This window comes from Monodon monoceros, unplaced genomic scaffold (genome assembly GCF_005190385.1).
Source record: "Monodon monoceros isolate NGI ecotype Baffin Bay Population unplaced genomic scaffold, NGI_Narwhal_1 Super_Scaffold_14, whole genome shotgun sequence".
NCBI classification, from domain to species: Eukaryota; Metazoa; Chordata; class Mammalia; order Artiodactyla; family Monodontidae; genus Monodon; species Monodon monoceros.
In genome coordinates, this window is record NW_021703770.1 from 68,955,078 (window position 1) to 68,979,397 (window position 24,320).

At 43.5% G+C, this 24,320-nt stretch overlaps 1 protein-coding gene across 3 annotated transcripts in view; it reads left to right on the plus strand.

Moving 5' to 3' along the window:
* Positions 1 to 24,320, plus strand: part of CA8 (carbonic anhydrase 8) — a 212,338-nt gene that overhangs the window by 23,280 nt on the left and 164,738 nt on the right. The window contains exons 1-2 of one of the 3 annotated variants that reach the window (XM_029222673.1): positions 964 to 1,056; positions 12,803 to 12,876. The exons of 1 other annotated variant lie outside the window; for it this stretch is intronic. The gene's annotated coding sequence lies outside the window, so the exon portion shown is untranslated. Of the gene's footprint in view, positions 1 to 963; positions 1,057 to 12,802; positions 12,877 to 24,320 lie in introns of those variants that run through there. One more of the 3 variants, XM_029222670.1, reaches the window with a different exon arrangement.

The window sequence follows — 24,320 nt, forward strand, 5'->3', positions numbered from 1 at the left end:
CACACACACACACACACACACACACACACACACACACACACACACACCCTACTGGTTACATCTCCTCTGGACAACCTGAACGAATATACCAGTGGATCTCAAACTCCAGTTGCATTCGCATCACTGGTCTTACTCATAATACAGAAGATGCCGTGAGTCCTTTTCTCATAGTTTGGCTTTAGTAAGTCTGGAATTGGGCCTGAGATTTTGCAATTTCCTCAGCTGCTTCTCAGGCACATGGTGAGAGATTTACACGAGAGACACTGGGCTGCGTACTCTTTCTGACGATCTCCTCAATTCTCCTGGATCTGACTCTTGTCTGTAAGGAGATTATTCCCAAATCTATAGCTCTTGGCCAGAATTCTGCTGAGTGCCAGATCCTTGTAACTGTCTGTTAAACATTTCAACTACTTGTTCCTTAAGCAGCTAATCTCACCTTTTCCCCTGTAACATCTTTTTTTAGTTCCCATTTCAGTGAATGATACCAACATGTACCCATTCCTTCAGAGGAGGGAGCTGGGAGTCCTGCTGAATCCCTGCTGCCCACTTCTCCATGTCCTCAGCATCTTTCATATCTTCTCTACCTTTCCACACCGCTGCCACGGTCTGAACCTCCCACTCTGTGGAGCCTGGGCAGTAGTAATGAACTCCACCCTGCCCCCTGTCTCTTGTCCCCTGCCCTCCCAATCCAATCTCCACTGCTTTGCCAGGTCCATTTTCTAAAATCAAATCTGATCAAGGTTAAACCCTTTAATTGCTTTACAGCCCACAGAGTAAAGCCTCCATTCCCAGGATGACGTAAAAGCCCTCCTCCATATCTAGCCCTGCTCTACTTAGTGAATGCCTCCCTTCCCACATAGGCCTGTGCTATGTCCAGCTGTTTGTAGCTACGTAGACACATGGGGCTGTTTTTGGCATATTCATGGTACTGTTAAACTGATCTGTCTTCCTAGAATGTGTCCTCTGCCATCTTCATGCAAAATATCCTTTTGCTTGCTCATCCTTCAAGACTCAAGAATCATCTTTTCTGCCAAGTCTCTTCTGATATTCCTATAGGTAAAATCACATTTTTCCAGTCTTACTTTGATCATAGCCTCTGGAATACTTTATTGCATTTTTTAATTTACATGTGTAACAGTAAATTAATGGCAAATAATTCCTATTAGATTGGGAATTAATTGTTCACTTTTATATCCTAAGTACTCAGCAGAGTGTGACATATAGTATAAATGTATGTTTGTTCCTATTGAATAAATAAATGAATTAATTATAGTGGAAAGAACATTGTTCTAAATAAGGTCTGAGGATCTAATATATAACATCGTGACTATGGTTGATAATACCATATTGTATAATTGAAATTTGCTAAGGGGGTAGACTTTAAATGTTCTCACCACCCCCAAAAGAGAAAAAATATATAAATATGTCTATGAGGTGATGGATGTGTTAATTAACTAGGTGGGAGGAATCTTCACGATGTGTACATATATCAAATCATCACAATGTGCACTTTATCTCACAACTTTATTTGTCAACTATATCTCAGTAAAAGTGGAGGAAAAAAAAGAAAGAACATTGTTCTGGAAGTTCAATTACATGAGTCTACTCCTGGCTCAACCACTAATTAACTTACCTCGGACAAGTCATTAACCCTCGTGCAGTACAGATAGCTTTGGGATTCGCTGGAAAGGAAGTGGTAAAAACAGCAAACGATGGCAGAACTGGCATGCAGATCCTGCTGTGACTATCATGAGCCCCTCTAAAATTTCTTATCAATGCTCAGTTTATGTACCAATAATCCATGTTGTGCTGAGGTCGCAGGGTTTGGAATCCTAAAAGAATTGGGGCAAAGCGTAACTCATGGTGCAGAAATAATACAGATCTCCTTCCTGCCAATCCAGAGGGTATGAGAGGAGAGACTCCAGGGTAAACAGAAGTCAGGGCGGGTGTCCAGCCAGCAGGGGAGCGGAGGGGCCTCTGTACCACACAACGCGCATCTGCTGTGGGACTGGGAAGGGGCTTCCCTTGCCTCACGCGCAGGGCACACGACCACAAGGCTGCCCCATCACTGATAATGAATCAGACACCCTGGCTGGCAGTTGGCTTTTCTGATTCTATCCTAGGTTTAGGGTAGATCTGTTGTGTGAGAGGAACCCTGTGCTCAAGCTTCCTTTCACTCAACCACTGGGGGAAAGCAAATGAAAAGAAGTAGGACTCTCAACTAATCTTTGCTTTGATTCCTTTTCCTTGATGGCACAATCTCCCTGAAAGATTAAAAAACGCTTTCTTCCTGAAGCTTGGGTGGCAACGTCCCCCTTTCTTCAGAAGCGGGGAGGGAGAAGGTCTTACATTTTAGGCTTAGACGTTACCATAACAACAACAACAAAACAGCAGTAGCAGCTACTGTTCGGAGGACAGATACTGTTTTCCAGGCTCTGTGCTAACCATTTGGCACATGCTGCCTCATTTACTACCCGTGATAACCCTAGGTGATGAGGACACTTTTTATCTTCCTTCACAGATGAGTAAATAGGCTCAGACAGATTAAGGAACCTACCTTAAGCCACACAGCTGGTTAAGAGGCAGAGCCAAGGAACAACCCAGGTCTGTCTGACTCCAGATTCCTCCTAACTGAGGAGTCTTCTCCTGAACTATCCCAATTCTATAGCATACACTCAAAAATTGATATTGGTGATTCTGTATTCCTTGAATTCAAATCTTTGAATTGATCGAGCAGTTATATGCACAGACATGTACATGACTTATAAGAAAACTATGACAGGGGGCTTCCCTGGTGACGCAGTGGATAAGAATCCGCCTGCCAATGCAGGGGACACAGGTTTGAGCCCTGGTCCGGGAAGATCCCACATGCTGCGGAACAACAAAGCCCGTGGGCCACAACTACTGAGCCTGCACTCTAGAGCCAGTGAGCCACAACTACTGAAGCCCACACACCCAGAGCCCGTGCTCCACAACAAAGAGTAGCCCCAGCTCGCCGCAACTAGAGAAAGCCCGCACGCAGCAACGAAGACACACAAGACAAAAAATTAATTAATTTAAAAAAAAGACAGTAATGCATTATTAAAAAAAGAAAACTATGACAACTTGAAAATATAGGTCCTTGGATTTTTCTGATTCAAAAAACCAAAAAGCCAAAGCCCAACCAACCAACCAACCAAGAACCCCCCAAAACCAATCAACTAATAAAAACCTCTTACGTTAGAAACTTTGTCCTAAATCAGAATGGCATTCTAAATACTGGTGAAGCCACAGGTTCATGGATTTGTGAGTCATCTGGTGAATCATTTTTCACCTCTAAAGGGCACTCCATTTCCAAACACTTTATCAGTGAGAGATTAATGCATGAGCTCTGAAGTCTTAAGAATTATTCACTATACGTCTGACTTGCTCATCAGCTGAATATTTTCTCCACGTATGGTTCTGATCAATCACTGCTTCAAATATGTTGTTTCCAGTGATAATGTTGTTCATTCCCTACTCATACAAGTTCATTTCTTCTGAGCCCTGTCTCCCACCGAGTGCCTCTTTTAAAAATTGTTCTTGTGAGTAATAATCTTTCACTGCCAACTGCTGTGACTCATGGGTGAGGGCAAGCCTGGAAGGTGAAGAAAAGACATTCTTATTTTTACCTTAGTGTGGCTATTCCAACACTGCCTTCCGGGTCATCCCTCCCACCTACACCCCCGTGCTCTGAAGATACCTGATTGTTTGCTGTTGAAATCATGAGATCTGTGAGTTACAGGGAAAGATTAAGCCCATTCCCTGTCTAAACACTGCATCAATCCAGATCCAGATGATTCAGCCAGAAGGACCGGCTACACCTGTCAGCCCCAAGGGCCAGCTATTACTCCCCAGGCTTGGGAAGCATCAGTACCTCGAGGTTGCAGACCCTCTTGGCTTATCTTTATCCCTTTGAAATTCAGTAGCCAGGTTCCACCCTGCTGCCATCCACAACTGATCTGGAATTCCCACAGGACACAACCGTAAAAGTTGCCCCCAGGCTCGCAGTTGTGGCACTTGGGGCCAAGAGGAGACAACTTCCCTCAAATCAACTTTGTAATTCTAACCAGTCATTCTTACTGAGTAGGTGCTAACATTTATATAAAATCATTATTAAGGTGGGGATCCCCTCTGCATTTAGGGGGCGTGGGACAAAGCTTTGACATCCCACCAGTGCTACTGTGTCCCTGGGGTAGTCTCTGGACGCTGCCTCAGTCCCCCTGCAGGAAGAAGGGATTTATTTGTGTCCATGCTGTCTTCAGGAATCACCTCAACTGAGGAGAGCTGCCTTGCCCATCATGGTAGACGTCTAGTGACCGAAGGAGAGCAGGGTGTGAAGACAGGTTCCCTACCCCTCTTGGGCTCTGCTCTGAAGGGTGACCAGAGCTCCAAGCTCTGGAACCTCACACCTCTCCCCTCAAAACTGCTCTGCCTTCTGTCTTTCTTACCTTGATGAATGAATCATGCAGCCACCCATCCAGCTCAGATGCCAGAGCCCTGGCAGTCACCTACGCGTCCCCTCTCTTTACTGCCCCATCCAGTCACCACGTCCTTTTTAGTGACTGTGTCGTGGACATTTGTCATTTGAAAAAAAAAAATTATTAAATTTTTTTTTTTTTTTTGGCTGTGCTGCGTGGCTTGTGGGATCTTAGTTCCCCAACCAGGGATTGAACCTGGGCCACCACAGTGAAAGCACCGAGTCCTAACCACTGGACCGCCAGGGAATTCCCTTAAAATTTTTTTATATGAAGAAACTTTGATTCTTTTTTAAAAATTGAGGTTTCATTGATGTATAATATATATATTTAATTTTTAAAATTTTGTTTTTATACATTAAAAGTTGACATATACCACAAAGTTACACTTTGCTAGGGCTTCTTCCAGAATCTTAGGGGATATCCCATACAAATGAAGTGACCAGAAACATATATTTTATTAGCTGCATAGTAAACCCCACTCTGAGTACAACTTACGGGGCATTTGTTACCTGATAGACATTGAATTAGACACTTTATTATCTCATATCTGTTATGTCATATTTCATATTATCATCCTATTTATTTATTTTATTGAAGTATAGTTGATTTACAAAGTTGTGTTAGTTTCAAGTGTACAGCAAAGTGATTCAGTTATACATACATAATTATATATTCTTTTTCAGATTCTTTTCCTTTATAGGCTATTATAAAATATTGAGTATAGTTCCCTGTGCTCTAGTATAGAGTAGGTCCTTGTTGGTTATCTATTTTATATATAATAGTGTGTATCTGTTAATCCCAAACTCCTAATTTATCCCTCCTCCCTCCTTTCCCCTTTGGTAACCATGGGTTTGTTTTTTATGTCTGTGGATCTATTTCTGTTTGGTGTTTAAGTTCATTTGTATCATTTTTTTTTTAGATTCCACATATACGGGATATCATATGATGCTTGTCTTTCTCTGTCTGGCTTACTTCACTCAGTATGATGATCTCTAGGTCCATCCATGTTGCTGCATATGTCATGTTTGATGTACAATACTATGTAAATTTCAGGTGTACAACAGAGATTCACAGTTTTTAAAAGTTATGCTCCATTTAAAGTTATTATAAAGTAGTGGCTACATTCCCAGTACTTTACAATATATCCTTGCATCTTATTTATTTTATACGTAGTAGTTTGTACCTCTTAGTCCCTTACCCCTACATTTGTCATTTTCTTGATGGTTCAGGCTCTGACTTCCGTTTCCATTTGGGGGAATTCTGCATCGTGTGAGATTCGGTGAAGCCAGGACTCTGCCCTCCGCTTTGGAAGCCAGGCTCTCTCTCTTTCCATCCCTGGTAGCTCTGGTGCAGGCACATGACAGGCAGTTGGCTAATTGGATGCTTTCTTTGGCATTTTAAATTTGGTTTCCCATTCCACTCTTGGCCCTTCAATTTCTTTTCTGTAGACGAATCATTTAGAAATATAAGTCAGACCATGTCACTCCTTGCTCAAAATCTTCTAATCCTTTCCATCATATGTGATACCAAATTCAAAGTCTTTATTTCAACCCCCAAGGTCCTCCACGATCAACGAGTGGCTGATTCTCTGTGTTCACGTCCTATTGCTCTTCCCCTGGCCCATCTGCTCCAGCATCCTTACTGTTCCTACAGCTTGCCGAGTACACACTTTGTATCTGCTGTCCCTCAGGCTGAAAGGCCCTTCTCACTGATTTTTACATGGTTCACTCTCTCTCTTTTTAAAAGTATTTATTTATTTTGGCTGTGCCGGGTGCACGTGGGATCTTTTAGTTGCAGCATGCGAACTCAGTTGTGGCATGCATGCGGGATCTAGTTCCCTGACCAGGGATCGAACCCAGGCCCCCTGCATTGGGAGCGTGGAGTCTTACCCACTGGACCACCAGGGAAGTCCCCATGGTTCACTCTCTTAATGCCGGTTTTATTCAAATGTTTACAGAGAGGCTTTCTATGACGCCTCCTATGCAAAATAGTCACCCCCTTCCCAAGTCCATCTCTGACCCCTAACCCGACTTTATTTTTCTTCAAAGCACCTCCCACCATCTGATGTTATACTGTTTACTTATTTGTTTACTGGTCTGTTTTGTACCTTTCCCACCAGAATGCAAACTCCCTGATGGCCAGGATGCAGTATATCTGTATCTAGCCTGGTGTATGGTAGGTAAGAAAATAGTCACTGAATGAAAACGTGGTAGGGTCAATGGCTTGGGAGTCTCAGTGGGCTCACAGAATTGCTGCAATGGAATTTCAAGAGGCTTTCTCAACAAGGAAGCTGTTGGTATTTTGAGTGGTACTGCTTCACACATGGCAGGACATTCAGCATTCTTCACCCTTAGCCGTGACATGCCAGCAGCACCCCTTGTCACCTGATGCTATGGTCTGACTATCCAGCCCCTCCAAATTCACATGTTGGAAGCCAAACACCTGATTTTTTAAAAAAATTTTTATTGGAGTATAGTTGATTTACAATGTTGTGTTAGTTTCCGGTGTACAGCAAAGTGAATCAGTTATACATATACATACATCCACTCTTTTTTAAGATTCCTTTCCCATACAGGCCATCACAGAGTATTGAGTAGAGTTCCGATGGTGTTAGAAGCTGGGGCCTTTGGGAGGTGATTAGGTCATGAGGGTGGAGCCCTCATGAATAGGATGAGAGCCCTTACAAAAGAGACCCCACAGAGCTCCCCAGCCCCTTTTGCCACGTGAGGACACAGCAAAAAGTCTGCAAAAAGGAGAGAGCCCGCACTTGGCCGTGCTGTTTCCTTGGACTCCCAGCTTCCAGAACTGTGAGAAATGAATTCTTGTTTTTTGTAAGCTACCAGGTCTGTGGTGTTTGTCATGGCAGCCTGAACGGACTAAGACATCCACAACCAAAATATTGCAACACGTTTCCAGATTTCCCCTTGGAGGGAAGGTGCAGGGCAGCCCTTGACAGAGTACCAGTAGTAGAGGAAGTGACTGGAAGTACAGGAGGCTGTGATCAGAGACTCAGATGCTCTTGTTTTTTCATTGTTCATATTTCTATCTTGGCTCATTCATTTCCACCTCGGTCCCGCCTACTAACCTCTGAGTTCTTTGAGGGCAGGAATCATGGTTTGTCTGAGTGTATTAGCCCATTTGAATACATGAATGTATATGTACGTGTATATGTATGTGTGTGTGTGCGCGCATATATTTGTATTTATATCTTTTCCCTTTTGGGCCGCCTGGCCTCCACAGCTCAGTTCTTTTCCCCACCCTCTCTGACCACCAGGCATCACTCAGCAGATAGAGTAAGACAAAGCAGGGACTCTGACATAACGCACACTGGCCCTCGTGGGACCATCTGTCCCAGCAGTGAGCCCGAATCTGCTCTTGTCACTACGGGTATGATTATCTCCATTTTACAGATGAAGAAATTGAGGCTCATCTTCTTTACCTGCCACTCATTGATTGATAACCAATCGGTCCTTGTAACCCAGCCTTTGCTCTCGCCTCCATTCCAAAAAGCTCTTCCTCAGCCTCAAGTCATGATTTTATAGAGAAGGCTCTCCAGGTAGGAGGAGAAGGTGCTGATAGCAGTGTCATTATTTTAGGTTGGGGAGACTGATAGACCTGCAGTCGTGCCCTCAGCCTGTGCTAAGTGACCTTGAGAGTGACCTTGGAGTTGGAGCAGCCGCTGCGGCTGGCAGTCACTTGCAGCTGATTCTGCTGCTTTGTCTCGTGAGATGTGAAGTGACCTGACCTCCACTGACCTAACGAGTGATGTAGCTGGGACAGGAATTCAGTATTCCCTTCTTGGTCTCACCAGGCTCTCTGTGTGCTTGGTGTCTTCTTGACTTCAAATGTGCCTTGTCTGATAGGACCTGAATCTCCATCACCTTCAATTGTCAACTCCTCTGGCCCCAGGCGTCCCAATGGCTGCCTGGAGCACAGACAGTCCCGTGTGCTCTGTTACTAGGGCTCTAGGGCTTTTGTCCCCATATTCTTTTACCTTGGTGACTTGGGCAGGAACATATATAAACCCTTTGAGTTTAAGGTTTGGAGAGGCTTGGGAGACCCTCAGCCAATTTTCTTAGTCTAGACCCACACCCTCCTTTTTGCCCTTGAACTGAGGCACAAAAAATATGAGTTCTTTTCCTTCAGGCCTGAACAAAGTGGCCCCCTTTCCCCACAGCAGTGTTTTTTAAACTCTGGGTCACGACCAATTCGAGAGTTGTAAAGTCAATTTTTTACAGTTGACCAGCATTAAAAAAATGAATAGAATAAAATTTAAACTATAAAAGTGGTAGTGAAGCTCTGTTCTGTGAAGTCTTTTTTCAGTCATGTGTGTGTATGAATGTGTATATGTGTGTGTGTGAGTATATCCTGCATCACAGTTCAAAATGTATTTCTTATTACATCTTATAGTAAAAAAAAAAGGGGTTCTCAACTTGCAGGTGATGATTTTGATTTGGTAGAACATAGAACAATATGCCACTAAAAGCATATCAGTCTCTGGAGGGAGCGGGATAGGTATGTGCGTTTATTTATTTATTATTTTTGGCTGCGTTGGGTCTTTGTTGCTGCCGCGGGCTTTCTCTAGTTGCAGCGAGCAGGGGCTACTCTTGGTCGCGGTGTGCGGGCTTCCCCTTGCGGTGGCTTCTCTTGTTGCAGAGCACGGGCTCTAGGCACGCAGGCTTCAGTAGTTGTGGCACGTGGGCTCTAGAGCGCAGGCTCAGTAGTTGTGGCTCACGGGTTCTAGAGTGCAGACTCAGTAGTTGTGGTGCGCAGGCTTAGTTGCTCCGCGGCATGTGGGATCTTCCTGGACCAGGGATTGAATCCGTGTCCTCTGCATTGGCAGGCAGATTCTTAACCACTGCCCCACCAGGGAAGTCCCGGTATGTGTGATTTTGTTATTTTATTAAGTATAGTTGATTTACAATATTATGTGATACAGTTATACAAATATATACATTCTTTTTTATACTCTTTTCCATTATGGATTATCACAGGACACTGAATATAGTTCCCTGTGCTATACAGTAGGACCTTGTTGTTTTGTATGTGTGTTTTCAAAGTTCCTGATTAAAACATACCTGCCCTGCTATTTCCCTAGTGTGCGTGCGCGTGCGTGCACACACACACACACACACACACACACACACAGACACACTCTCTCTCTCTCCCCCACCCCACCCTGCTGTTCTTTTTTTTTTTTTTTTAATTTATTTATTTATTTATTTATTTATCTATCTATCTTTGGCTGCTTTGGGTCTTCGTTGCTGCGCACAGGCTTTCTCTAGTTGTGGCAAGCGGGGGCTACTCTTCGTTGCGGTGCACGGTCTTCTCACTGCGGTGGCTTCTCTTGTTGCGGAGCACGGGCTCTAGGCACGTGGGTTTCGGTAGTTGTGGCTCATGGGCTTAGTTGCTCCACGGCATGTGGGATCTTACCGGACCAGGTCTCGAACCTGTGTCCCCTGCATCGGCAGGTGGATTCTTAACCACTGTGCCACCAGGGAAGTTCTCCCCCTACACACCCCCCTCCGCTGTTCTTGAGAACAACAATATCTTATCCATCTGGATAGCCCCTTATTCCTGAAACAGTGCCTGGCGCTCAGGGGTACCCAATAAATGCTTATAATTGTCAAATGACAGAGCTTCGAAGGTTAAAAGGTGGAATCTATGTAGTTTTCTTTCACCATGCCCAGCACACACTTGGCACTTCATAAATCACTGGGTGTGATCGTGATGACTTATGGAAAACAAAAGTACAATCATGAGACGCTGCATGAGTCAAAGGCACAGGTGTGATGAACAGCCGCAGAGCGGGCCGGCCTTCACAACAGAACAAAGCTCTCTTTCCCCCTCAGTGCACTTCAACAAACCCATCCAAACCAGGAAACCTCAGGGACAGAGTGGCTGTCATCTCCCTAAGTAATAGAGCCTATCTCCTCTTAACCTTTGTGACCCTCAAAAACCAGTAAATTCCTTCTTTTATCTATCCCAAATCCTTTATATTACCCCCTAAGCCAATTTTCTGTTGTACTGTATTCAATGGGAATTGAAAACAGCTGGTCACCATCTGCTGTAGATTAATTCTTCATGTACTTGAAGCCTATAATTAGGTCATTCCTCAGCCTTCTCTTCTCCAGGCTAAATATCTTCTTTCTTTTAGCCCTTCCCCAAAGGTTTTATTTTCCAATTATTTAACTGTCTTCCTGGTGTTTCTCTCAGCATCAGGCTTTCTGCTCTCCATGCGCCTCAAGTGGAGAAGGCTGATTAGCGTGAAGGGTCATGGGTGTTGAAGGTCACCACTGCCACTTTTGAGGAGTCTTTTCTTCTGTGAGTTGTTTATTTTCAGAGGGCCATTTAGAAATGAACAGCAGCCTTTGACTGCCACAGTGAAATTGGAAACAGAGTAATCAGACAGTTGTGCTTTGCTTCCATGCTAATTCCAGATACACTGGACAGTCGCCTTGACTTTGCACCCCGAATCTGTGAGATGCCAGTGCAAACCTACAGGGAGTAATTTCACTCTGGATTACGGGTGCATCACTAGAACAGCATTTTGGAAGTGTCTTGGAAGCCTGGAAGGTCAGTGACAGCTGGAGACAGATTTTTAACTTTAAGCTCAGGAAACAAGCGTCTGGTAGAGAGAAGTGTTCTCCCTCTTAGGTCCAGGAAATATCCTGCATGTGGAATAACCCCAGTGTCCAATCACCATCCTCCAAGGCAGTGATTTTTACTTTTGTTCTTTCTGGAATTATATATATGCAACCCATTGCCTGGTATCCAGATTTTTTAATGCAATACAGGAATATTTTGTGGATCCATCAATTTTTGAAATGATTGAAATCATATCTTCACTTCTGGGGCTTTCTGCTCTGTCTCTCAAAAGTGTGTTGGACTTTTGGTTGGAAGAAGTTACCCTCTGCTTATCTGTCCTTAAAAGACTCCATCATTACTCAGAAATGATGGCCAGACTAGGTGGTATTCTTCGCCTAACTCTATTGACTATCCCCTCCAGCTGCACGCACCATGACTAAGCCAGAAACAGCTCCTAATGCATGGATTCTGTGATTTCATGTGCACAATCCCTTCATGAGGTACATAGCATCACCCTCATTTTCACAGATGAGACAGATGCAGAGAAATTGTTTTTAAATGTGTTTACGGTGGCTTAGGCAGCAGAGCTGGGATTTGGATCCAGGTCTGGTTGGTCTCTAGTGTCATCATGGCCGCCTCTGCATGCTTGTTAAACTGCAGACATCAGGATCCCATGCTCAGATTCTGAGTTAGGAGATGGGGCCCAGGTACCTGCCTTTCCAGTCAAATAACCCAGCAGAGCTGATGCAGGTAACCCAAGTCCCATGCATACAAAAACACTGTCTAACTTGGTCCCTGAATTAGAAAATTTAGGTCGCTGTTCCTCAAACTCTGTCATACATCTACCCAGGAGCTTGTTGAGAAGAGGTCTGGCTTCCACTCTGCAGCTACTGAGTCAGAAGCAAGGAAGGGTCGAGTCCAGATGCTGTATTGTTTAGTTTTTAATATTTGTTTATTTATTTATTTATCTGTTTATTTGGTTGTGCCGGGTCTTAGTTGCAGCATGCGGGATCTCTAGTTGCAGCATTCAGGCTCTCAGTTGCAGCACGTGGGATCTAGTTCCCTGACCGGGACTCGAACCCGGGCCCCCTGCGTTGGGAGCACGGAGTCTTAACTGCCCGACCGCCAGGGAAGTCCCTGGACGCTGTATTGTTAACGTGCAGCCTGGGGTATATTCTGAGCCACTCTGAAGTTTGGAAACCACTGGTGTGAGTCTTCCTGCCAGAGGTATCTTATGCCCAGCACTTCTAGATGCTTTTGTGGGAGATGGAGGCTGGTAGGGTGGAAGATGGGATGGTATGGGCTTAGAGCTCTTGGCTTCCTGAATGTGGAAGGAGCTCTTGGCTAAGGAAACAGTGGGGAGATCACCCCTGAGAAAGCCTGCTTCCTTACCTCCTACAGAAGAAACTTTAACCCTAAGGATGAAAAGCCAAGTGTTGCATTTGATATCAGAAGTCCAGCGAAGGGATAACCATCCGTTATGATGTCGTAGCAGGTAGTGTTGCCTTGGCAACATAGCAGGAGACTTACCGCGGAGATAGAAGAACAGATGGGCAGGTGTCATTCCTCGGAGAACACAGGGGTGACAGAGGTTTACTAAAATGAGCAACGTAAAAAAATACTTGGCACCCTGAGAAAACCAATCGTAGAAGATGAAAGCTTAGAAGATTTGGTTTATGAATATATTTTAAATTTACAAAATAATGTTTTAACAGCAGCGTCAGAAGAATCCTCACAGACGTCTGAGAAATCTTCGTTCTATGGACCCTCCTTTGCAAGCAGCTTTCTAGTAAGTCACATTCTGTACCATATGCTAGTAATATACTTTGTGAGGGAAAATGAGGCGAGGGTTTGCACTTAAAAGCCAAAGCTACACAAGGATAATTAAACTGTCACTGGATGACCTGAAGAGAATTGATTGAATTCAGCACAGCAATTTCTTGAGTCAGTATGTATCAGGTAAATAGATGGAAATAAGTTTGAAGGTTCATGCACACTTGTATTTAAATTTCCGTATTATAATATTTATAGGCGATATTTAAAAATGGATCTAATTTTAATTCCCTAGATGAATTGTGACTCCTATTTAATTCATTTTTACTTTGAACCAAGGAAAGGTTATTACTTGACACTTTAACATCTATACTCCATCAGTTCCTCAAATGCATGATAACCTAATGAAGATTATCGGGGGGGGGGGCCCTCTCTACTTCAGTAATTCAACTTCACTAGTTCCTTAAGTACACAATTACTAAATTTAAATCATTTAAAAGGAAACATATGCATCTATAAAAATGTTTATCCTATCACTTGATAGAGATCAAGCAGGTTTTCTGCCAAGTTAGGCAGTAAACAGATGCTGACCTTATCAGATAGGGCATGGAAATTCCTCACATTTTTCTTGGTTGAACTGGTCTGTGAGCTCTAAGGATGGGAAAAAGAATGACACCTTATGCACGTGAATGAATCCCCTCTGGGTACTCCTTGGGATACCCTGAGAGACTGAATCCTTCCTATAGACAGGAGTATTCCCAGTTCTTGTTGGGCTGCTTCCCAGATCCTGTGCAATCCTACCCTTTCTCCTCCTGGCTCCCTGTAATTTACCTATTCTAACATCTCCTTTTGCTTCAGAGCCTGGTAAATGGTAAATGGAACACCTTCCGATCAGAGCATCTCTCTGCCTTTCTTTGGAGGCATCTGATTTTTCCTTATTCCCCTGTCGTCTCATAACCGCTCTGGGTCCCTGTGTTCCACTCTGCGTCACAGATGACATCTTCAGTCTTCCCAGGATGAATTTCCCACACTGCTTCCTCCTGTGAGAAGTGGAGCCCCTGAAATCCGATTCTGAAGCAGGCAGATTTGCTCAGGACATCGATGGAGAGCTGAACTAAGCTCATGGCTGTGTGGGACCCATGCTGTTTATTCCTGGTCACCAAAATCCCACCCTTTCCTTATGTCAGCACTAAGGAAGGTAGTTGTGGGGAAAATTGAGACCTGCTTTTACAGTGTGACCAAGTGAGAAAGTAATGGAATAACCTCAGTAAATACTTCCCACTTAGGGGTTTTCCTGGAGGAGAAGTGGTTAAGACTTTGCCTTCCAATGCAGGGGTTGCAGGTTCGATCCCTGGTTGGGGAGTTAAGATCCCACGTGCCTCATGGCCAAAAACCAAAACATAAAACAGAAGCAATATTATAACAAATTCAATAAAGACTTAAAAAAAATACACATCAAAAACAAAATCTTTAAAAAAACCCAACAAACACCTCGTATCTAGAACATAGAAAAAGGAGAAGAGCCATTGTTGGTGATAAGCCCAGAGCTCATGCCTTCTATTGCTGATAAATTACAGGATCCCAGAGTCTCGGGGTCACCTCATTGCTGGCAGTGGAGTCAGTTCTCTGGTTAGCGGATCTGGAAGTATCAGGTTCTGACTCCTGGGTGCCCTTGTCCAGTGCCTTTTCAGGGCCATTGGAGAGTTGCACATGGGATGATGTGGGGTGTGCTCAAAGCAGTTCACTTTCTGTCGGTGCAAATACTTGGGCCTTGGGACTGCTTTAGAAAATGAGAAATTGTGGGCTCTCCTTCACTAGATCTGAGTTTCTCTGGTTTTTGTTTTTCTTTCCTATTTCTGGCAATGCAACTCCCTTAAATCATTATTTTAAATTCCAGGACTCCATTTGCTCATAACCACTGGCAGAAATCCTGTGTGTCTGTTTCCCAACATGGGGTCGGGTCATGCTCTCCCATGCCCCTGGCTTTCAACTGGAGAGATGAGTTTTCTTCTTTTTAAAAAAATTTATTTATTTTATTTTTGGTTGAGTTCGGTCTTCATTGCTGCGCATGGGTTTTCTCTAGCTGCATCGAGTGGGGGCTGCTCTTCGTTGCAGTGTGTGGGCTTCTCATTGTGGTGGCTTCTCTTGTTGCGGAGCACGGGCTCTAGGCATGTGGGCTTCAGTAGTTGTGGCACGCGGGCTCAGTAGTTGTGGCTCGTGAGCTCTGGAGCGCAGGCTCAGTAGTTGTGGTGCGGGCTTAGTTGCTCCACGGCATGTGGGATCTTCCTGGACCAGGGCTTGAACCCGTGTCCCCCGCATTGGCGGGCGGATTCTTAACCACTGTGCCACCAGGGAAGCCCGAGTTTTCTCCTTAATCTGCCCTGGAATGTTCCTCTGACCTCCTCTGTGAGCACCATCACATGTGTCTGCCAGGAGTGACTTTGGTCTAATCCCTCCTTCTCAAAGGCTATATTCGGGAGAGTCTATCTAGATCTTGGGAATGAAGAGTTGAGCAAAGAGCAGCGATTATTCATTCACTCCATTCCCTAGCCCTTGAAACTGGACAGGCTCGCCACACACCACACGTGGGCTGGCTTTCAAAAGCAAGCCACGCATGATACTGGTGGGAGTGGTGGCGTATTCTAAACAATATCCACCATTAAACATTGTTTAGTAGTATTTAAATAATGTGTTCCTTTCCTTCTCCCAAAAGTCTGCTTACACTCACTCTCTGGTCTTCTGGGCTGAACTCTTAGCCCTAGAGTCAGAATTCTTACTCTGTCCCCCTGGAACCCTGGGCCCCCTTCTTGGCAGTTTGAAGGGTGGCACTACCTGGTTTCCATGTCTGTCTGTTGCTCCAGTCTTGGCCCCCTCCTCATGACCTCTTATCTCACTCTAGCCCTGTAACCCAAGAAATCCAGAGCATCCCCAGGATCAGAGGGAAAACACACAGTGGGGAGACATTTCTTTGCCTTCTTCGTCTCTACATTTTCTAGTGTCTTTGTTCCTGGAACAACTAAATAATCCGGAGGGAAAAGTTAGAAAAAAGCACATTCCTTGGGAGCAGTGCACAGCCCCCTAAAACTATTCCTCCCAACAGTCAGGACTCTGAAAGATCAGTCCTGAGCACACGATGAGAACGTCATGAACAAACTTTGCTTTGGGTCAGTACTTGGATCTTGGGTCCTCCCTACCATGGGCAACCTAACTGGGCTGTTCTTTTGAAAAAAGGTGGGTATTGTCATGCTTTGGGGTTGTCTCCCTCCTTCCTCATCCCTCCCTACTTCCCTCTTTAAGTTGCTTTCTCTTTTAAAGATTTACTGCGTACCTATTATGTGTTGAGTGCAGTGCTCTGTGTTGGGAATAGAATGGTGTACACAGACAGACACTGTTCAGTCCAGTGCGGGGAGAGTCAAGGCATCACGTATTATCGTTGTGAAAAGTGCTGTGATGGGGAGGTGTACAGGGCGCTATCGTAGAGCAGAGCAGGGATGCCTAATCTGGACATGGGAGGGTCAGAGAAGCCCTTCAGTCACTTTACAATTGAGATCTGAACAGTGAATAGTTAACCGTGGAAATTTAGACTTGGTGATGATGGCGATGAATGGGAAATAAAAAGAACTTAGGCAGCAAATGTCTGACAGATGTCAGCCATGTCTCCCTTCTGCTAAGATCTGGTTAGGATGGACTCCAATGCCCATCTCACATTCTGTAGAAGTTCAAAGTCGGCCTCAGTATCTCTGAGACTGGTTTTTGGGTTTGTGTCTCTTATCCCTGGCAAACTTTGCCCTTTCCTTAATTGCTACAAAAATCTACTCACACAAAGAAGTTAGTCGTGGACTTAACTTTCTTCAGCATTTAGGGGTCACACTTCTTGGCCAGATTAAGCAGAATAAGAAATCAGAGACTTTGTTTTGAAATGTCCTTTGCTTGCACGACCTCAGGGGCTTCCTCCCTTCTCCTTCACCCTTGAATGGCCCAATCCTGCACCCTGCTCTTGTTCTCCTCTCTTCCCTCCCCTTTCACTTGTCCTTACTGCCTCCTCGCAGGACAAACCCGCAAAATCCCTCTCACTGTTCATCTGCTCACGGTCTTACCTTTTACCAGTGGTTTCCTGAAAATGCAACCCCTTGACGCTGGTGGTGGGAGATCCAAGCACAGCGATTGACTGTAGAGGAGAAATATTGAGTCATGAGTTTTCTTGCTCTCCCAGGATCATTCCATAAATATTCTCAGGCATGGGGATGGTTGTAATACAAGCTACCCACTTACATAGATCACTTCTGTTACTGCTGCTACCGCTGCTGCTACTGCTATATCAGTAGTACAGTTACCACGACTACGGCTCTTCCTTCCTTCTCCTGTTTCTGCTGCTCCTTATTGAGTACTTACTGGATGAAGCTCCTTACATCTGTCATTGCGTCTCATCATCACAACACCGTTAATTAGGTGTTATCCCCATTTTACAGTTAAGGAAATTAAGGCTTAAAGAGTTTAAGTAGCTTAAAGTCACTCAGCCAGCAAAGGGTGGTGACAGCCAATCTTGAAGCCATACATTGAATCATTATAATAGCATGGTCGCTGTTACACAGCCCCTTTCCATGTTTCTTGGCTTTCATTATAATATAGGTCAGGTGTGTGCCTTTGTGCATAGTGGTTAACAGTGCCATTCATACTGTAACACAGTCTGTGACTGAAAATATGCACATTAGTTGAATAAAGTGGAAAAGTATCTTCACATCTGTAATGAAAGTCAGTGAGAAAATATATTTGAAAATTCAGTTCTCTTTTCAGAGATGGTTTAGCAATATACACAAATACAACGAGAGAGTAAGGCACACTTGCCACAGCTGAACTGTGTTCTGTTTCAGTTTCCTACAGGATTTCACAGTCGCCCTTATGGATATGATTTCACACTGAAATATTTGCATAAGAGAAAGCTTGTGATTAACTGCATATTGCTTGAGTGTTCATCTGTGAACATGATGAATCGCTGTTTTTACTTATTCCTTGCTTCTCAGTAAAACAATCAAAATCCTGACAAATATCTAATATATTTGACAAATATCTAATATATTTGAGGACTACAGCTACAAATTTCTGCATTAGTACTTCTCTCCCTTCCTATCTCCAAATGGGTAACTCAGAATCACTCCCAATAAACTTTTCCAAAATGTTACCTGTGAACTGTGATTCAAAATGCTTCTCACATTCCCATAGCACTCTGCTTTTAAGTGTCTAAAAATATGGAATTGAAATACAAGATTTTCATGCTTTAGTAAGATTTATAATCAGAAAACTAGTGTATGCATTTTGGCTTCAACATCTACCAGGTCGGTGACTTACCAGCCTCAAATTCCTTTTCTGTCGGATCGGGTTGTTTAAAAATATGGAGGTCTAGGGAATTCCCTGCTGGTCCAGTGGTTAAGACTCCGTGCTTCCAATGCAGGGGGCCCGGGTTCGATCCCTGGTCAGGGAACTAGATCCTGCATGCCACAACTAAGACCCAGAACAGCCAAATAAATAAATAAATAAATACGTATTAAAAAAAAAATGGAGGTCTAGGGAAATATGCAAGTTTCTAGAAGCATACGGTAGGGAGTGGGCAAAATCGTTGAAGGTGATCAAAAGGTATAAACTTCCAGTTATAAAATAAATAAGTCCAGGAGATGTGATTTACAGCTTGATGATAATAGTTAATGATACTGTATTTACATTTAAAAGTTGCTCAGAGAGAAGATCTTAAAAGTTCTCATCACAAGAAAAAAACCTTTGTAACTGAGCGCTGATGGTTGTGTTGATCATTTAGCAATATATACAAATATCGAACCATTATGTTGTATACTTGAAACCAATATAATGTTTTATATCAATTATATCTCAATAAAAATTACATTACAAAATTTTAAAATGTATATAGAAAAAAGAAAGACTATTATGACATCACTTTTGGTGGGTTAGACATCTGGCGAGTTTCACAATCAAAAAAATTATTCATAAAACTATAGTGTATCTGTATTAAAGAAAGGAAAAGAAATACTGAGGTCTGGGGAAAGAATAAGCATTTCCTGATTACCACATATCAGAAATCCCCCCGTTAAGTCCTTCACACCTGCAATGACATTTAATTCCCATGACACTCCTCTATGGTAAATAATATTATCCTTTACTTACAGACCAAGAGGCAAAGGCTAGGGAAGTCCAGACATGCAGGGACCCATTAACAGGCAGGATCAGTGGCAAAGAGCATCCAGACAACTTCTTACTAGGAGAAGGAAGCCCATGCAGCTGAACTTTGTTTCGAAATCTAATGTTTCCTAGTTCTTCTATGACCAAGTTCGTCTTCAACACACAGCCACGTCCACCGCTGGACGGTGTCCAGCGAAGCCTTCCCTGTGGTCCTTGTCTGAGTCCCCTCCTCCTCTGGGCTTGCAGATGAGGGCAGGTCCCTCCCACTAATCCTCTTCCGGTTCACATTAGTCCACATTTGTTATCTCTCGGTCCACACTTGGGGTTGTGTGTTTGCGCCCCTCCCCTTCTGAGTCTCATCCTCGGGCAGCCTTCTTTCTTGTCTGGGGCTTCTTCCTTTTTTCTGAGATGCCTGTTCAGGATCACTATCTTCTTAAAACATTGAAAAGCAAACATACGATATGAAAATACTCCGTCTTTCTTTGTGTAGAAAGAAAAGTATGACACTTCTGCCTAACTCTAAGTTGGTAAATTTATCTTTCCAACTATTTCCTTTCCTTCTCCCTCTGGGTATATTACAAAGTATTTCAACTTGGACCCTTTGAAAATTGAATTAATTATTTTCTTCCTGGAGTCTCCAAGCACCTTCTTCTGGGGTCCAGCACCTCCTTCCCCCCTTTCCCTTCTCTTTCCCTCCTTTCCACCTTTTATCCCTCTCCTTCCCCCATCCTATCACTTACTTCCTTTACTTTGGCTCCACATCACCCAAGCCAGAAGCACAAGAAGCATCGTCAATGTCTGTCTTCTTCATATTCCACGGGTACCATGTCCTATTTATAGTAGCTCCTAATTGATCCATCTTCACTTCCTTAAAAATAGGAAATCAGGAACTTCTCTGGCAGTCCGGTGGTTAAGAATCTGCCTTCCACTGCAGGGGGCACAGGTTCGATCCCTGGTCAGGGAACTAAGATCCCACAGGCCACAAGACTTATTTGCCACATGCCGCAACTACTGAGCCCACACGCTGTGGAGCTTGTGCCACAACTGGAGAGAAGCCTGCGCACCGCATCGAAGATCCCACGTGCCGCAGCTAAGACCAAACGCAGCCAAATAAATAAATAAATAATTGATTTTAAAAAAATAGGTGCTTTTGATGAGATAAAATAGGAAGTACACAGGATCACCTATGAAGCATTGTTGCAAAAAAAGTAAAAGGAAAAAAGGACATTTAATCTAAATCTGATTAAATCTTCAGATCTAGCTATAGTTTACAGGAAATTCAGGAGATAGAGGAACATGTTAACTGATACCATATGGATGCAATCAGCAGAATCCAGCAAATGAGAAATTCTGTAGGTTTCTCCAACAAATAAGTGGCAATAAAAATAGCACAACAAAAAGAGTAAGGAGGGACTTACCTGGTGGCGCAGTGGTTAAGAATTCACCTGCCAATGCAGGGGACACTGGTTTGATCCCTGGTCTGGGAAGATCCCACATGCCGTGGAGCAACTAAGCCCATGTGCCACAATTACTGAGCCTACGCTCTAGAGCCCGCGAGCCACAACTACTGAAGCCCGTGCACCTAGAGCCTGTGCTACGCTCCAAGAGAAGCCACCGCAATGAGAAGCCCGAGCACTGCAACAAAGAGTAGACCCCACTCTCCGCAACTAGAGAAAGCCCGCATGCAGCAATGAAGATCCAATGCAGCCAAAAAAAAAGTAGGGAAATCGTGATGGTATAAAGAGACATAAAAGGCATCAATTGAATGCAATGTGTGTGTCTTTTATTGGATCCTGATTTGAACAAGTACGTGTATGAAAAAGGTTTTGAGACATTTAGGGAAAAATTGAAAATATATTGAGTATTAAATGATATTGAGACATTAATATTAACTTTATTATTTGAGATAATGATTTTGTGGTTTATGTTTTAAAAAGACCTTATGTGTTAGTTTGTTGGTGTTACATTCTGAAGTATTGATAGATAAAGCGATATGTTTAGCACTTATTTTGTGTTATATACAAAATACACAGTTTTTAAAGCATTTTTACATACAATAACTCATTTAATCTGTATAGTAACCTTACTAGGTAGGTATTATTATTATCCCCATTTTACAGACTGGGCAACTGAGGCACAGAGCAGTTAAGTAACATGCCCAGGGTCTTGCCAGCTGGTAAGTGGTGGATTCAAATATATCACAAGAGTTTCTTGTTTCCTGTTGTCTCCCAGACTTTGCTCACACGCTCACATATTTCCATAGCTGTAGTTGTAATACACTTAAAATCAGATACTCAGACTTATGTTTATTAGCATATTCTAAACATTTCCCCCAAATTTTACACAGACCTAAATGTTACAATTTTAAATGACTGTATCACATTCTACTGAACATAACTCAGCATCACAGTCAGTTTGATTGTCTCTCTTTGGAAATTTAGGTTGTTTTCAAGTTTTTCTGTTACAAGTAATACTAGAATGATTGTGTTAATGCATGTAGCCTTTTATTTCTTTAATTTTTTTTTTACTTAGGATAAAAACCTTAACATCAGACTAGTTGTAAAAGAATGTAAATGGTTCCATCATTCTTGATGTGTAATGAAATCGAGAAAAGCTTGTAAATATGTACCATTAATAGCATAAGAATCTTGTTTTCTTCCCAGCTGTACTTAAATTTTGCTAGGTATTCTTGCTTACTTTTGAATATGTATGTAGTAAGGAGTTCCCTGGTGGCCTAGTGGTTAGGATTTGGGCTTTCACTGCTGTGGCCCAGGTTCAATCCCTGGATGGGAAACTGAGATCCCACAAGCCACATGGTGTGACCCCCAAAATTTAAAAATAATGGGTAATAGTAGAATTTCTCTTTTTTCATTTTCACTTATTTATTAGGAATTTTGGATAATTTTTAATAAAATGTTTCTTTCCCTTTTTAACTGCTGTATTTGCTGCAAATATCTTTCTAATCTATTGTTTCTTTACAATTTTAATTTTAATAGTTACCTTCAAAGAAATTAAAAACCTTTCTATGGGTCAAAATGGTTTGTCTCTTCAGCTATAATATTTCCTGTTTCTTGAGTTTTAGAATGTCAGCATTCTAATACAAATATTGTGGGTTATTTGTTTATGGGCAGAGGGCTATTTGATTTTTGGTACACATGGATTAAATTGCTAAGAATCGGGGCTTCCCTGGTGGCGCAGTGGTTGGGAGCCCGCCTGCCGATGCAGGGGACACGGGTTTGTGCCCTGGTCTGGGAGGATCCCATGTGCCATGGAGCGGCTGGGCCTGTGAGCCATGGCCGCTGAGCCTGCGCATCCGGAGCCTGTGTTCCGCAATGGGAAAGGCCACAGCAGTGAGAGGCCCGTGTACCGCAAAAAAAAAAAAATTGCTAAGAATCAGTAAAAGTCCCAGAAGTTACCTAAGCAGAGCTCTGAAGGATAGTTGGAGTGTCATGGAAAGCTGTGCAGATAGCTGTCTTCCTCACCACATCTACACCGTGCTGTAGCAGTTCACAATTTAATGCCCACTGCTACTGAATTTATTTACAGTTCGAAGACCTGGAATCCTTCCCTGCGACACAGATCTGGCCCAAGACAGCAATTCCTCCAGTTTTATAGGCTACAAAGCTATTTGGAGGAGTATTTGAGGTGAACTGGCAGGTGCACATCTAATACTGTTATTTGTCTAGGTCTATACAATGGCATATGACAATGTTGGGATATTATTAAGGAAGGTTGGTTGTGTCAATGCCCACGTGTCTCCTAAATTGGCATTTACCATCTATAGATTCCACACTATCCCAGGTCAGGTTCTCAGCTTTAAAGCTCCAAACATTTAACATTTTAAGCACACTTGGTATGAATCCAGCCATCAGGGGCCGAATCCCATTAACTCAGGTGACAGAAGACTGAGGTATACATCAAAGTGCCAGTATTATTTTGCGGTGGCAACTCTGAGCATCCCTTTGGCAGAGAGATTTAGGCCAGTATGACGAGCATATGCTCTCTCTCCTGGCAGCTCTCCTTGGGGAGTAAAATTATACTCAGGAGATTCCCCAGTGAATACAGAATCAGAGCAAAGAGAAGGAGTTGTCTGATTTAGATAATTAATCACATTGGGTTTCAAGTCCACTGATCGTAGGGCTGGGGTCTGTGGGTCGCTCCACCTGACCCCTTCATCAGAGCTTGTGCGGGTACCACCCCCTGGTGGATCTTCATGTTTCCTGAATCTGTGTGTGAGGCTGACCATGCTTTCAAGTTCACTCTTTCTTCTGATAGGGTTCAATATAATTGACTGATTCTCTTGATTGCCTGATTACAATCACACAGCAAGTCGGCCTTCCTATGGTAGTTCTTGAGTCCTTTTGGACTGGCATTTTGGGTGTTTCTGACCACCTTTCAACAGTCTCTTGGGTTAACCAGATGACTAACCTCTTACATGAAATGTAGACTCACCAGCTTAGCTCTTTGGGGACAGCTTTTTTCCATGTTCTTGGTGGGTGGTCACTTTGTGTTACCTGCTTTGGCTCTCTACATTGTGGTCCAGGGAAAGTGAGGAGTTTTGGTCTCTTTGTCCTTCAGTCCCTGGCATCTCCTTGTTGTCCCTTCTAGGGAATTTTCCTCGTTCAGACTGTTGGTCTTCTCCTTTCTTTGCAAATGTCAGGCCGTGCAAACTTGGGGCTTGGTTTTCTTCCTTCAAAAGTCACTCGTGATCCCTCCTGAGCTAACACGCAAGGCCCAGACTGATCTGCAGGGCCGCCCGGGCCTCCAACTGCTTCATCTCAGCTGGGGTTTCCTGACTGTCCTCACACCCGCCCTCCGCTGCTGCCCTCTCCCGGGCCCCCCTCCCTCTGCTCTCACCTGGTCCCGGTTCCTGGCCTCATGCCTGGCTCACCAAGCCCAGGCGAGCTCTGCCAGCTGCTTGGTGATGGATGACACTCAGGGACACGCTGGCAGTCTGGCCACGTCCGAGGACAGTCTTTGTTAAAACCAACAGAATAAAATGTGCCTGAATAGGTAATGCACTACTTTGGGGAAAAATTTTAAGATGTTTAAAAGTATGTTAAGAATAGTAAATTTCACAGTATTTCCCAATGCCCGGCACAATGGCTTGGGCTAATAAAACAAAGAAACAAAAGAGCAGAAGTGAATCGTTTTCTCGTTATGAAGATATATCAAATGTCGTTAACTGTTCATGAACACCATGCCAGAACAATAGCATTTTTGTTATCAGAACTGTTGATTAATCAGGAATTTATAAAACTTAGCAAATGT